Source organism: Impatiens glandulifera, chromosome 1, assembly GCF_907164915.1.
Source record: "Impatiens glandulifera chromosome 1, dImpGla2.1, whole genome shotgun sequence".
Taxonomy (NCBI): domain Eukaryota; kingdom Viridiplantae; phylum Streptophyta; class Magnoliopsida; order Ericales; family Balsaminaceae; genus Impatiens; species Impatiens glandulifera.
This window is the reverse complement of record NC_061862.1, coordinates 142,674,827-142,692,173: the sequence shown is the minus strand read 5'-3', so window position 1 is coordinate 142,692,173 and position 17,347 is coordinate 142,674,827. Positions and strand designations below refer to the sequence as shown.

Sequence of the window (17,347 nt, the reverse complement as noted above, 5' to 3'; positions counted from 1 at the left end):
CTAAGTTGACGTACATGTGAAACACACAACCCTTACATGAGAAGACCCTTTACACCTGATGTAAGTACACCAACGCTTGTATGTGAAGACCAAAATGATGAATGAATGTGGGAGGAAAATACACGCCGCGAATAAATCTTCGCTACAAACAATTTTTCAATTTCTATCCGTTAATCACATTTAATTTTTATTTATAATCATTACACATCGAATCGGACCAAAACTTACATTTAAAATTATGGCAATGATATGACTTATGGGCAACGTATACTTAGCCAGAAGAGTAGATATGATAATACTTTATTATTTCTAACAAATTTTTCAATTTCTATCCGTTAATCACATTTAATTTTTATTTATAATCATTACACATCGAATCGGACCAAAACTTACATTTAATTATGGCAATGATATGACTTATGGGCAACGTATACTTAGCCAGAAGAGTAGATATGATAATACTTTATTATTTCTAACAAATTCGTTATTTTATTAATGTTTAATGACATTTGCATGAAAATATAAATAACAAATAATTATTATAATTCGACGTACAAATTTTCATTACAAGTTTCATAAACATTTCCCCGTTTCATAAACATTTGTACATTTTAACAATATTCATCTGCATCTCCAGCTTCAAGGCATCTCCATTGAAGCAACCACAGCGGATCTCTCACGCATAACTGGGGTCATACACCTGTTGAGTTATCTCTTGAGATGTTTTCCATCCCAGGGAATCTCCTACAGTTGGCGCTTCCCACCAGCAGTGTACACGAATGATCTTCATTTGATCGGTAGTTTCTACTTGAGTTACCAAGCATTCGTGGTAACTGAAGATGTTTTCCACCAGTTGATCTTCATTGTACAAGTTTTCCATCACAGAGAATCTCCCAAATGATACATCCCAACAAACTATATGAAAAAAACACACACTCTCAACAACAACGCTCAATAGATATTTCATGCTGCCGACGAAGATTGTTCATGTAATCCCTACATTTATAGCAAACAGAAAATCTGTTTTCTTCATAAAATATTTAGATCTATTGATTCAGAAAAAGTAAATTTCCCGTGATGAAATATCAAATCCGAACAGTGTGTAGTCACTTTGTCACATCATGAAAAAGTAATTTCATTCACGAAAAAGTAATAACACTTAATAATATTAAATAAAAGAAATAATTCAATATTGTCATTCACATTATATTAGATAATAAATTATTTCAACATTAATAAAAATATTTTCATGAATAATTATAAAATTATATTCAATATAATACTATAATAGTATTGCTATACGAACAGGGAAGAGATCTGAGCTAAACTAACTCCATAAGCGAAGAAATCTTCGCCACAATTGTTTTCGACCTGTCCCCCGTGTACACCCCCCATACACAACAATGAGAAGCCCGCTTGTCTGTCATGGAAAGACACTAAACCGTGTATGTGTAGACCAAAATTAAATGTATTTTAAATTTCCCTTTATTTCATATTATATGAAATTATTATAATTGACATTAAGCGAACAAATATTCGCTCAAATGACTTGGCGGATCAGTAGGCAGTCCTTTGTTTTGTCACATCATGCAGAAATTATATGTCATCATTGAAAAAGAAGTGTGTTTTTGTATAAAACCCTATAAAGAAATCATTTCATATCTATGGATTCAGTAAAAGTATTAAGCCTGTCATGACATGTCAAATCGGAACAGTGTGCAGTATTGTTGTCACATCACAAAAAGTAAAAAATAGTATATTTTAATACAGTTGCAAATTAATTTTATTTTTCTATTTTTAAACACATGCATTCATCTAATTATAGATGAAAAGAAGCGAACATATATCCGTGTTCAGTGAAAATTGCAAATTATGAGAAACTAATATGAAGCGAATAAATCTTCGCTTGAATGAATTCTAAGTTGACGTACATGTGAAACACACAACCCTTACATTAGAAGACTCTGTACACCTGATGTAAGTACACCAACGCTTGTATGTGAAGACCAAAATTATGAATGAATGTGGGTGGAAAACACACGCCGCGAATAAATCTTCGCTACAAACCATTTTTCAATTTCTATCCCCTGGATCATATTTCATTTTTATTTATAATTCATTACAGACATATTTTTGTACGGTACATCATATCTTAAAGTAATCATTATACATCGAATCGGACCAGTCTTCATTATTTTAGATAGGGAACATCAATCATAATTTATATATTGTTAATTAAAAAGTTTAGGTGATGTTTGATCTTATCTTGTTACACTTATTATCGAAACCAAAAATTTATATTACTAAATGCTGAATACTACGGTCATAAATAAAAAAATTACATTTACTATAATTAACATTATATGAAATATTAAATTATTCATACATAACAAACCTTATATTTATTACATGAGTGTCAAAGTAAAATATATACATTGTCATTTATATTTAAAAAAAAATTAATTTAATTTAATTGACAGCTCAATTAAAAAGGAAATTAGTACAATGAAGCGCCAAAAAATTTTCCACATGTCAAGTCAACTGTCACAAAGTCTCAGGCTTTGTGACGACGGCCAGTCAATCGCTACCATCGAATCAAATTTCATTCCTTTAGATTGGATACGATCTGTTAGATTGGCAGATCGAAGATTTGTTCGCTTATTCAGCATTGAGAAGCAAATAGTTGTTCATTTTGTGGGAATTTTTTTTCAAATAATCTGAAACAAGAAAGACATGTACTAAGCGAAGATATATTCGTACATTGCGGAGTTCTGCACGAATACATCCTCGTCTATTGTAGTATGTTACTTTTCATAATGCATAATTACCTTTCACACTACAAAAGCGAATATCGCTTCGACTCGTACGAAGTTCATGAGAAACTCCTTATTCATGTTTGTGAAAACCGATACGGCCTCATGAAAATACATTCACACTAACAGTGCACTTTGCAAAGTAAAACTGTAAAACATCTGAAGCCCGAATCCGGCCGTAATACACCCAGGTTATTCTACCATCTGACCTAGCGCTGTCGTCTCCGGCATTTCGACTACGAATCCATTTCTCTTCCGGTTAATATCTTCTGCTCCAGCGAAAATGGTAAGAAGTGTTTACGGTTGCATGCTTGTGTCTATTTCGTTTTCTTAGTTTAGGTCGTTCGAATCTAAATGTGACTTTAACATCTCAGAATCAGGATTCCGATATGCAAATAGTTCCATATACTGAATCCACGACTAAAGTGAACACACTAAGGTAATTACGCGAATGTTACAATTGTACAAATTTGACTATATTTGGATTAGGTAAGTAAGCCAATTTGCTAATAATAATGTAGTGTTCAACAAAGGAAACGAAAACCCGATGCATCAGGCACGCCCACGACACCACTGGATATTCTGGCCAACGCGGCGAATGAAGCACTTAGTGAGAACCAGGTTCAAAAGAAAAGAAGAAGGACTCGTGACCCTGATGTCGATTTCAAGAGCAGAACCTCTCCATCGGGCCTTCATCACCTGATTAACCGGTTATCTGAACAACAGAAGCAGGCTGTGAGGGACATAGGATTTGGTTCCCTTCTGTCACTTGGCATATCAAAATGCCCACTTCAATTCTCACGGTGCATTGTGAGTCTATTCAATCCCAGAAGGAGGAGCATCGTCCTACACAGTGGAGAGGAGATGCAGATTGATGAAGAGGATGATCAATGTGTATTGAACATACCCAGAGGTGAATTAGTAGTGGCAGAGTGTTTAGGAAATCACACGGACGACAAGGTGTACAAGGACCATCTCACGGCGTGGAGAAGGAGATGGGGATTCGAGAACAGTGGAGGTCCTTCAACCTACCAAATGCCTGACAAAATTCTACAGAACACAGAAGGAGACAGTAACTTCAAGATGGACTTCGTGGTGTTTGTTGTATCTAGTTTTTTGTGGACATCCCAAAATCCACAGTGCAGGTAAACCCAAAGAACCTAGCATTAATTATGTGATCTCATTTAGAACTTCAATATCATTTTAAATGGCTTGAGTCACTACTTTTTTATTTTCAGATTCAAAGTACTGAAATCCCTCCAGGATGTATCTAAAATCAAAGACTACAACTGGTGCAAGTTCACGTTAGACGGGCTAGTCGACAGTGTTTATAAGTGGAAAGCAAAGAAGACATCCTATTTCCATGGACCATTAACCTTTCTTTTGGTGAGTGTAGAAATCTATTTGCTGGAGGTTGTACATTCATAATTTTTTGATGACTTTGAACGTAACATATATTTGTTCATGCTAATGTATCAGTTGTGCTACTTGGACCGTGTGGTTGAGTTCAAGGTAAACAGTCAGATCTCAAGGAGTTTTCCTATTTTAGGATGCTGGGACGAGAAGAAGATGTACGAAAGGGTTGAGTATGAGGCTGCACAGGGGGGGTTTGGACATGGTAGGGTGGTTGCTCGCATAGCCATTCCGAATGAGCAACCACCGATGCAACAAAATGTGCAGCCAACACCACCACAATCTGGAGATGACCATCCAACTGAGCATGCTCCAATTACACAAAACCTGGCGTCATGTTTGAGGAAGGTTGCGGCCGCTGCCGAAGAATTGGCACAAGGGGCTAAATATCTGAATGAGATGCACTAGATAAACGACATGGAACTTGTACAGTCTGCATTTGAGCCATTGGCCACGGTGCTAAACTCCAATGCAATCCTGAGGGAAGGCTTACAGCGGAGTCTGGACCAAAACAAAAAGCAGCAGCCCAGAGGAAGTGGCATTAACCCCAACACGGAAGCCACCACCCAAGCGAAAGGCAACACCCTTCCTACCAACAACCCTGACAACACCAATCCAACTGCCCCATCGAACAAGAACCCATTCACCCCCACCACCGAAACGAAGACAAAGCCAACCACCCACCAACGGCCCCATCCAACAAGAGCACCCTTTTCTCCCAACATCCAAAAAATATCAACGCAGACAACCAAGCCAAATCCAACACCCATCCTCTAAACACCCTAGACCACACACAAACCACCCTCACACCAACACCCCAATCCCACAAGAACCCCCTTCCACTCAAAACAGATACCAAAACCCCAGCCCCACCCCCTCCAATGGCACAAGCCAAAGCCAACCCCCTTCCTCCAATCAAAACCACACACCCCTCCAATGGCACAAGCCAAAGCCAACCCCCTTCCTCCAATCAAAACCACACCCCCTCCAAGGGCACAAGCCAAATCCAACCCCATTCCTCCAATGAAAACCACACTCCCTCCAATGGCACAAGCCAAAGCCAACCCCCTTCCTCCTCTCAAAACCACACCCCCTCCAATGGCACAAGCCAAAGCAAACCCATTCCTCCACTCAAAACCCCAGCCCCACCCCCTCCAATGGCACAAGCCAAAGCAAACCCCATTCCTCCACTCAAAACCACACCCCCTCCAATGGCACAAGCCAAAGCAAACCCCATTCCTCCTCTCAAAACCACACCCCCTCCAATGGCACAAGCCAAACCCAAAGCACAACCCAATTACTCCCAAAACAGAAACCAACACGAACACCAGCACTCCAACCACCCCAGCCTTGCCTCCTACCCTAATTATCACAAAAAAGAGGAAGCAGGACCTTCAAAGGCCTTAAATGTCCAAAGAAAAGCCCACGAAATTTGAAAACTGATTGGTTAACCGATGTCATCAAAAACCGAAACCAACAAAAACTCTCCTTCTTTGGCGATAGTTAAAAGGAACCTGAAGAATGCATCTCCAGTCTACCACAGCCACTTCAAACCGCCTCTTCATTGGAGATAGTAAAGAATGAACCTGAAGAAGGCATCTCCAGTCTACTACCGCCACTTCAAACCGCCTCTTCTTTGGAGATAGTAAAGAATGAACCTGAAGAAGGCATCTCCAGTCTACTACCGCCACTTCAAACTGGGTCTTCTCGTCCAAACATGCAAACGAAAGAATGGCTTAAAGCATTGGACTTGCCTCCAGCTTTGAAAACCCCACATTTCAATAAAATGTTTAGGGATGAAAAGAAACTAACAAACTTTCAGAAGATTTTTGTGGGTTTCGTAATTTGCTGGAGGACTTGATCCAAGGTATGTTTCCTGCAAATGCTTAATTATTCATAAAAAATAGGAATTGTACACCATTTTGAAACATGTTTTGCTGTTTTCATGTAGTGAAATGTTATTTATTGCGGAAAACCTATGTCTACACGTGACGCGCGGGGACATGCTTACAATGGCTGATCAAACCTGGGTAGACAGTATGATTATTGATGTTTGGTCATACATTTTGCACGACCTTTCTAGGAAAAATGTCAAACGTCGTTACAAGAAGATTTTCTACACAACCGTGCTCACCGTAAGTTGTACTAGCACTGTTATTTATCAATTATGTTATTCTTGTGAGACTAAAGACTGCTGTAAACAGATTTTTCGTGAAGGTGGGATAACTACGCGAGAAAAATTCAATGACAGGTTCTGTCTAGAAGGTCGGGCTTTCCAAATTTCAAAAATGGACCTCTGGGAAGTGGACCTCGTAAGTACATCTCTGGCTGTCATACCTTATAATATCATTTACCACTCAGTTCAAATCTAATCTTCTTTAATTCTATCCACAGTTGTTTTTCCCAATCATTGATGACAGACATTTCTACCTGGTTTGCTATAACTTCATACAAAGGCAATTTCAAGTAATTGATAACCGGCAGTCACCTATGCAATCGCCCTTCGAAAGAAGATATAAGAATGCACAAATCTTGGTATGACACTACAATTAAAATTTAAAATAGTTCAATTTTGGAATTCTAGTAGCACTAAAATACATTACATAATGTTGTTTGTAATGATGTATCAGGATGACTACATTCAACAATATATGAACGACGTAGACCCCGTTCTTGCTAAAAAGTATGGCGGTTTGGAAAAGATATGTCTGAAATTGCCATGGCATGATTCAAAGAATTACACTGACTGCGGCATTTTTTGCATGAGACACATGGAGACGTATGAAGGTGAGGTGAAGGGGTGGAAAACTGGCTTTGGAGTTAAAAGAAATGTAAGGAACCAAATAAAGACATTAAGGATGGAATACTGTTGGCGTGTCATTGGCTCGGAGCTCAACAAGGCCAGGAGCAAGGTCTACAATTCCTGCCGTAAATGGATAAGTCAATGAATTAGGAACTGTATACATATTGTGTAATTAAATTTTACAAAGAATTTTAGTTCACATGAGTACAATAATGTACTCATAGACAGATGGGGTAATTAAACTATTCCTATAATTGTAATGATTTATTGTTACAATAAAGAATATGTTGTGTAATTTCAATTCTCAAAAATTGTTACTTCACATCCTTAGTGAACATGTATACATGAAGTGTGTTTTTTATGAAATTTGATTTTCAAATACTTGTTCAATTATGTGTTAAATGAATAAATTAAGTGAAAGAAACATGAGTCGCATAAATATTCGCTTCAAAGACCTTCCATTCATAAAATATATATGTGAAGCCTCGAATTTCATGAAAGAAATATGAAGAGAATAAATATTCGCCTCAAATACATATTTTCGATGAAGCGAATACATATTCGCCTCAAATTATTGATCATGTAAAGCCACCATCTCATCCATGAGAAGCGGGATGACTTGTCATGTCACTGCACTTACCCCGACATGTAAATACCAGTTTCAACATAAATATCAATTTCATCAGACAAATATGAGGAGAATAAATATTCGCCCGAGATACATGGTGAGGTTCAAGAGAACACATATTCGCCTCAGTTTTATGTTTCATTTTCTCCATTTGTAACTAAAAGGATACTTAATATTAGTTGACTGGGGGCGAATAAATATTCGATTGATTTGGGTGTTTTTAATTTTTTAGAAATGAATTAGTGTGGTCATTCATTTGGTATTTCATAAAACTTTGCATGCATACATTCGACATTATTCTTGGTTTCAAATACAACATACATACAATACTATATACATATCAGATTTCACATGAAACTGGAGTTCGATAGTTGAGATGACAAAAGAACAGTGAACGGAGTATTGGCGTCCATGCTGAAACTTTCGTCCCATTGTTGAGGAGTTGAGAACTGAGGAGTTGTCGTTGGCATTGCACTTGATGGCTGGAAAGGAATATCAAATTTATTTAAAAGTATGTTATTATATGAATATTAATAACACAATTATTAGTAAAGAAGGTAAGTCAGCAATTTCATACCGGAATATGTGATTCACTAGTTATTCTTGTTGATTTTCGTTTTCTTGAGTTCTTCTCCAGTCCACCTTTCCTTCTCTTACCAGACTTTGTGGGCTTCTTAGTTTTCATTCCTTTTGCTTGAACAGGGGCACCCTCGGCAGAACGTGATACACCGGTTGGTGGAGTTTGCATATTTATACTCTCCTGCAATTTTTTATCCACAAACGTGCACTGGCTCAGCATGATTTCTTTGACATGATTGTAAGTGTCATCTCTTTCGGCTGCCTTGGTAAATAAATGCATGGACAACCCACACAAATCTCTGTATCTTATGTTATGAAGCTCACTCGGATCAACATTAGTACTGTCCACGATTGGATCAGTTCCAAATATTCCATCTTTGGCTGTTCTTGTCCACCTCTTCAATATCAACGCCGGAGGAATCTTCAACACGTCAATCGTTGTGAAAATCTTTAGGATGTGAGCACACAAAATCCCTCCAAATTCAAATTTACAGCAGCTACACTCGATATTCTTATCGTCATTCTTATGAACTGTAACTGTATGAGAGCATCTCCTAGTGTGGGGTGTTACCTTGTATTTTCTGTGTGTGTCGACATCCTCTAACATTTCTACACCACAATCATGCGACATAAACCATTGTTGTTCAAAGCACTTAAAGACCTCTGGGGTGTAAACTTTGCAGGCATCCTTTAAGATCAAAACTGGATAGTTAAGACTCTGTTGGCTGGTAATTGATTTGAAATCAGCCTTCAACACATCATATCTTCTTTCATCGAGTAGTCTTTCAAAGTGTTTGAAAAATTCTAAATACTTGTGTTTGTAGGAGCAGTACCTTTTCAACATACTGTTCATACTCTCACTTCTCTGTGTTGTCGTCATATCAGCACAAAACATTTGTCGTCCATACACTAATGCCCACTTTCGCCTGATGCTAAACATGCGTTTCAACCAATCGTTGTTTTCAAGCCCGTAGTTTGTCAACATTTGATTCCAAGCTTCAACAAACTCTATCTCTTCTTCAAAATCATATATACACGAAGAAAAATCCTTAGAAAAATCTCTGAAATTATGGAACACCGAGCTAAGATGTATGGCTGCATTTTGAAATATGTGCCAAATACAGAGACGATGATTTGTTTCGGGCCATGTAGACGCCAAGGCCTTAGCCATGGCCGCGTCTTGATCTGTAAGAATGGTTTTTGGTTTTTTCCCATGCATAGCTTTGGTGAAAGTCTCAAACAACCAATCAAAAGTCATCGCAGTTTCATCGTATAATAGAGCTGCTCCAAAAATAATTGATTGTTTGTGATGATTGACACCTACAAAAAGCGCAACTGGACGACCTTCATTATTCTTCTTGTATGTGGTGTCAAAACTGACCACGTCTCCGAAGTATGAATAATCGGACCGCATGTTGGAATCACACCAAAAAATATTCGTTATCAAATCGTCCGCATCAAGTTGAAAAGCATTATAAAAACCAGGATCATTGGATTGTTTTTTCTGCAAATACTCTAATACACCCCCTGTTTCCCCAAAATTACACTCTCTGGTTCTTTTCGTGCGCAGGTAATTTTTGTAATCCTCAGAAAGAAAACCTAGATTCTCCCTTCCACCGATTTGTTTAGACATTAGAGCATGTGATGACTTAGGAGGAATTCCCACGTTAGTGGCCATCTCGATATGTAAGCCTGCAACTGCAGAAATATTCCTATGGCATCTATACAGGTGAGTTTTCTTTGGACTTGCAAGAGGATGACTATGATCACTAATAAAATTTACCACTTGGAACTTTCCATTGTCTGCCCTCTTTATCCTCAATTTCGCTTCACAACAGAACCGAGTCACAGAACGTCTACGTTTCACATAGACATCACGTTTGTCCTTTCCCCGTTCACCCTGTGCACTACAACAAAAAACTCTATCCAGTATTTTACCCTCCTTGTCTACATGTTTTGAACTGCGCCTTATACCAAATCCTATTAGTTTAGCGTATGCTAAGTAGAATACGTAGCCTTCTTCTTCACTCTCAAATTCTCTACCTAAAAGTGGAATTAAGTTGGCTTCGATGTCCTCCAAAGGTTGGCCGTTTGCATCGAAATTCAATTGACGACGACAAGTAGCAGATTCGCTGTTCAGTTTGAACACGTGGAAAATAAAGGTTCAACTAACCAGAACTTGTAGATTATTGGAAAATGAAAACAATATAAGCGAAGAAAGCTTCACTTCAACAGTATGAAGATTGTAATATTAGGCGAATATAGTTTCGCTTTATAAGATATTATCTAAAAATATATTAGTGAAGAGATCTTCGCTTACATGTGCACTAAAAATATTGGAGAAGTTAAACAATGTTACCTTAAATCATTAATATCATTCTCGTCCATATCATTCTCGCTGATATGTGTTCCTTCCTGATAATCAAACAGAACAGAACATTTCATGTCGAGTATTCAAAACACATAGAAAAGGTTGGGACGAAAAGTAAAGAAGGTATAGATGACATTCAAAAACATACCATTTTATAATTTAGGAAGATGGATTGATATTATAATGAAGTCTCCGGCGAAGGAGAGGTCGATGGTAGACAATGTAGTATAACTCCGGCGAAGAAATGGTCGTACGGGTGAGAGAGAGAATAGTACAAATTTTGTCTAGCAGCATGGCTTGCTGCATGCAGCATTTAATGAAAAGGTGGCAGGTGTTAGGTGGCGGTGAGGTGACTTGTTAAAAAAATTATTTCATTTTAATAATTAAATGACAAAAATTATTATGAAATAAAATTAATAAATCAATCAATCAATCAGTAAGCGAAGATTTCTTCACATACTGTTATTATTTTGACAATTGTTTTAGAAATATTATTTTGACAGTAGTTTTAAAAAATATTAATTATTTATCAAATTTATACTTCAAGTTATACATTATTTCTTAATGTTTCAAGATTTAGTTAAATATAAGGCTGATGTTTTAAAAAAAAACAATTCGAAGAACAAAAAAGATAAATCTGAAATCAAATATGACATTGAATTTTCAAGAATGCAAAATATTCAAATATTAAGTAACAAATTAAACCAACACATGTGTATTACAAAAACAAAGGCTGCAAATCACAAGCAGCAATGGATTCTAGCAAGCTTGTGTGAGGAACACCAAACACATCCAAATATGTCTTCAGAGGATTCTCTGCCTCAAATACCCAAACAAGTTCATTAACATCGTGCCGAGACTTGTCGTATACAACTATAGTTTTGTCGTCCTCGGGCTCGACAAATGGATTCTCCATTTCTTTAGTTGTACCTCCTCCAGCAATTACAAACCCCATAAGATCCAGTTTGTAAGCCGGGATGAATTCCCCTGCAAATATGAAGGTGTAACTGTCGAAGAGTTTCGGCAGCTGAAAGAAAATACAAAACATTATTAGTAATCATGGACAATTGAATATCATATGGAGGAGTAGGAATAAGAGAAAACTTACATTGTTCAAATACCGCATTCTGCCAGTTGGACCGCCCACAGTCCCATGATTATCTCGCTGCACCTCGTATGGTTCCTCGTCCACGTAACAGTTAAATCTGATTGATGATTTTATCCCTGTATAAAAGTAAGAGGTGTTTTTAGTTTCATATATGTGAAAATGAATATTGAGTTAACAGTAAAGGGTTAAGAATAACAGAGTCTCACAATCAATGGTAAGGACCCAACTCCCGTTCAATATGCCCTTCAATACTTTGATAGTGCGACCGCATCCACCATTAGAATCGGTGGATGCTATGACGTGGGTCACATCGTCTCGCCACCTCATTGTCACCGTGGCACCACATGTGTTAGCATATTGTTGCATCAAGTGCTGTTTAAGAACAATCATAAATATTTCAGTTAAACAGGATGAAAACTTAAACAATATGGAAAAAAAAGGGAGAAATGTCACGAAGAGTACTATCTCTTCACTTGTTAATTGATTTGGGCATAAAATCCAGTCTTTGCCAAAGTTTTGGACGGATGCTGAGGCGGTTGCCTGCACGTGCATGAAAAAAAAACGGTCTTTGTTAGTATGTACTAGGGTTTCATGGAAATAATATCCCAAAACATAACACTAGGTAATTTTTCCTAAATAACATTGATTTACAGTGAAGGTGACATTTTGAGAGTAGGGTTTCCTAAAGATTAAAGAGACAACAACATCACATAACAGAATCTAGTGTAGTAGTTCCATAATCCTAAATATGAAAAGTTACTATTCAGGAATACGTACCATTGTGGAGTCGTGAAGATGTGGATTCAGGTTCGGTCGACGGGGAGCCGGTTACGAATCGCCGTGAAAAGGAGGCAGGAAGAGAGAGAGATGAATCGGGCGGAAATGATTATAAAATAATCATATTAGGGGGTATATATATTCATGTAACCGGGGCGAACATGTCTTCTTTCGAAAAGCGACTATTCATTCCATGTAACATGACACAGGGACCAGGGGCGAATAAGTGTTCTCTCGAGAAGCGACTATTCAATCCATTTTACATGGAACATGGTCTAGGCGAACAAATATTCTCTTCCAGCAAAAAAATTTAAATAAAAAAAAAATTAATGAATTAATTGAAGCGAATATTATATCGCTGCATGTCATTTTAAATTAATTGAATTAACATTTATTAATAAACGGAAATAAAAAAAACAAGAAAAAAACTAGCCAGTAATTGAGGCGAAGATTTGTTCGGTTGCTGCATGTCATCTTCAATTAATTGAATTAATATTTAATAATCGGAAATATAAAATCCATGTCATTTTGGCCTTTACATAGGCGGGTAAGTGTCTTTACATGGTAGGCAAGCGGTCTTCTCATGGGTGGGTAGGGGGGTTTTACATGAGGTTTTTATTAGAATTAATTGAAGCAAATATATCTTCGCTCATGAGGGTCTCCAGCCAAAAAAAATGAAATAAAAAAAAGGAAAAAAATAGAAAAGTAATTGAGGCGAAGATTTGTTCGGTTGCTGCATGTCATCTTCAATTAATTGAATTAATATTTAATAAATGGAAATATAAAATCCATGTCATTTTGGTCTTCACATAAACGGGTTAGTGTCTTTCCATGGCAGGCAGGCGGTCTTCTCATGGGTGGGTTGGGGGGTTTACATGGGTTTTAATTAAAATTAATTGAAGCAAATATATCTTCGCTCCAGAGAGTCTCTAGGCAAAAAAAATTAAATACAAAAATTAAATAAATATTCGTAGAAAATAAATGAATGAATTAATTGAAGCGAATATTATATCGCTGCATGTGTTTTTTAATAAATTAAATTAATATTTAATAAACGTAAATATAATATCCCTGTCAATTCGGTCTTTACATAGACGTGTAAGTGTATTTTCATGAACGGCAGGCGGTCTTCTCATGGGTGGGTATGCGGGGTTTACATGAGGGTCAGTGCAACGGGCGTGTAGATCTTCGCTCCCATCGTATCTCACCCTCCCCTCTGACACGGTCCCGGAGCGAAGATATCTTATCTGTTTATCATATGAATATTATATTATTTCCTGGCGTTAACAGGCGCTTCCGTTAACGGCGTCTGGTGTGAACCCGGGCCTAAACCCGGATTCCGGATTCTCCCTCCCTCCGTCTCCTGCCCAGATTGATTTATTATTAAAATAATAATGCTGCAATCTGATTGGTCCGCCACAGGGGAACACGGCAATCGGTAGCAGAAGATCTGAACTGGTTTTGTCACAATATAGTTTTACTTTATTCACCATAACAGACCATGACTAGAGACTTGTCAAGAATTGTGTAATAGATGGAAATTTAATAGAGAGCAAAAAAAATTTAACATCTTCCAATTGTGTAAGAAAAAAAAGTAAAAAAAATAAAATTGTTAGAAGTGGGGTTTGAACCACGCCTAGGTAGTGGACCAAAACTTGAGTCTGGCACCTTGGACCATTCAACCATCTTGAAATTTGTTTATTTACTTCAGCATAACAGATTATGACTAGAGACTTGTCAAGAATTGTGAAATAGATTGAAATTTAATAAAGAGCAAAAAAAGTAACATCTTCCAATTGTATAAGAGAAAAAAACAAAAATGTCAAAATGGGTTTGAACTCATGCCCATGTTAGTGGACCAGAACTTGAGTTTGGCGCGTTAGATCAGTCGGCCATCCTGACATTTGTTTTACTTCCTTCACCATAACTGAACATGAATAGAGACTTGTCAAGAGTAGTGAAATAAATGGAAATTTATTAGAAAACAAAGGAAAATTAAAAAAAATTAACATCTTCCAATTGTGTAAGATAAAAAAGTAAAAATATAAATTGTCAGAAGTGGGGTTTGAACCCACGCCCACATTAGTGGACCAGAACTTGAGTCTGGCGCCTTAGACCACTCGGCCATCCTGACATTTGTTTTATTTTCTTACCATAACATATCATGACCAGAGACTTGTCAAGAATTATGAAATAAATGGAAATTTAATAGAGAAAAAAAAATTAACATATTCCAATTATGTAATAAAAAAAAGTAAAAAAATAAAATTATAAGAAATTGGGTTTGAACCTACACCCACGAGTTTGGCGCTTTAGACCACTCAACCATCCTGACATTTGTTTTATATCATTCACCATAAAAGATCATGACTAGAGACTTGTCAAAAATTGTGAAATAGATGGAAATTTAATAATGAACAAAATAAAATTTAAAAAAATTAACATCTTCCAATTGTGTATAAGAGAAAAAGTAAAAATAAAATTGTCAAAAGTGGGGTTTGAACCCGCGTCCACGTTAGTTGACCAAAACTTGAGTATAACACTTTAGACTACTCAAATATTCTGACATTCGTTATTAATTATTAACATGATTATGTACCTAGGTATCAGTCTAGACCGATGATTATCAGTCGGACCTCTTCGGTCTTCGAAAATACAAAAGTGCAATTTTTTTAAATTCATTTTTTATCTTGGATTCTTTGATCCAAGGGTTTGGGTAGTTTCACAAAGCTCCAATGAACATGTTGATCATCATCTCAATATATCAATTGACTTAGAAGATGATAAAATTATTCAAAACGGATTCAAGTTTTAAGCTTTAAGGCTTTTGGGATATTCAGATCCAAGTTTTAAGGCAATAAACGGATTTTTGAAAAATCCAGAAACTTTAAGTTTCAATGGTGATTTTTTTGTAAATCACGATTTGAAAGTGGAGATTAGATTCCTTGATTTTGAAATGACTCAAGGGATGTATTTATAGTATCCCTAAGTTGGTGGATGATTCAAGTGGACTGAATCAGCCAAAAGCCATTATTGGTGTTTTGGCTTTTCTTGAGGCCACTTGATGATATAAGGATGAATCACCCTATAAAAGTAGTAGAAATTATCACCGAAGTAGGGTGATCATTTCAGCTTTTAAATCAACCGAAAAGGTGGATTATCGGATGAATTCTAAATTTGCAAAATTGAAGACGATCTTCATCTTTATCCTTGCAGCGTCGCGATGAGAAAGATGATCGAAGAAAAAATAATGTCGTTTTGCGCACGTTTAGCGTTCTGTTAGTGATATATCAAGGCGTCGTTGTGTCTAGGCGTTCTGTTAGCGATTTGGCTAACGGGCGTTAACCAATCGTCTACTTCTTGTACGCGCGCGTCTTCAGTTGCAGAAAGCTACGTGGACTTCTTCTTGGCATTGGATCAATATATAATGCTCATCCAGCTAGCGCGATTTCGAGTATAACTATCTCACAAGATTTCGGCTACACCCGTTTATGATTTTATTTTTATTTTAAAATATTAAGGGTTTGTTTGAAATATATTTTTCTTTCACACTTTTGGTTTTAATTTTGATTTTTTAAATACACAAAATATTAAAATAAATATGACAAATATTTTACCAGTTTATTTTATTTTATTTTTTTTTTATATTTTAGGGTTAAATAAATAAATTTGGAGAATGAAATGAGTACCTCATTTGATCCTAAATTATTTATTTTAATCCCTGATTTTTTCTAAAATTATTTTGAGATAAATTAGTACAACATTTAACCCAAATAATTTTATTTTTTATTTTGATCATTTTCTTAATTAATTAGGTTTTAATTATTACAATAACTAGTCTAATTAACTGTTTAAAGTAGGGTTTTGGCGATGGAGTTAATTATTTTGATTTTATTTATTCAAAAATAAATCAAAATAATTATTTTAACTTTATAAATTGGTGTGTAGATTTTTGATGCTTATAGAGTGCCCCTCTCGAATCGAGTTTGAATACAACAAACTAGTTTTTTAAAACGTTGATTTGAGTATGACATCTAACACTAGGTTATTTAGTCCAATTTATAATAAGGGGATTTAGAAAGATAAAACCCATAGCATGCTGATTATTGGAGTGACTTGGTAATGATGTGTATTGCAGCTCGTTGAGGTGCTTCCAACAGTTCCTGTAGGGATCTTTCTGTGATGATTATCCTAACAAGGATAACTCTTGGGAATCCTATTTTACAGAACTTAAGAAATTACCTGTAAAATCTATGGGATAATAATCATAGGTATTGAAACATCAATTCCTATCTAACATGAATATCCTCTGGAATGTACTCATATATATATAAAACATATGTCGTTCATATGCTAAAGTCCATTTTTCCTTCACCCGGAACATATGCCTTAACCAATCATTGTCTTGGAGTCCATACTTTGTCATCATTATATTCTAGCCTTTAAGAAACTCTTTCTCTTCTTCGTAATCATGTATGCACGATGCAAAATCTTTTGCGAACTCTCGTAACTCATGGAAGACTCTAATTAAATGTGTGACAACATTTTTCTAAAGGTGCCAAATGCACATACGGTGATTTATTTGAGGCCATTTAGAAGATTAATGTATTTGCTATGGAAGCATCTTGATTAGTGAGAATAGTTGTTAGTTTTTTTGTCAAACATAGCTGTAGTAAATGTCTCAAACAATCATTCAAAACTCAAAGCAGTTTCATCATATAATAAAGTCACGCCAAAAATAATAGTTTGCTTGTGATGATTAACACCTACAAACAATGCAATAAGACGACCTTTTGTTCTTCTTATAGGTCGTGTTAAAGAAAATCACGTCTCCAAAATATCAATAATCAGATCG

At 36.2% G+C, this 17,347-nt stretch overlaps 1 non-coding gene across 1 annotated transcript; it reads right to left on the bottom strand.

The window, feature by feature from the left end:
• Positions 1-14,542: 14,542 nt before the first annotated feature.
• On the bottom strand, positions 14,543-14,626 carry TRNAL-CAA. Its single transcript has one exon. It is a non-coding gene; the product is annotated as a tRNA-Leu (tRNA).
• Between the last annotated feature and the right edge of the window lie 2,721 nt (positions 14,627-17,347).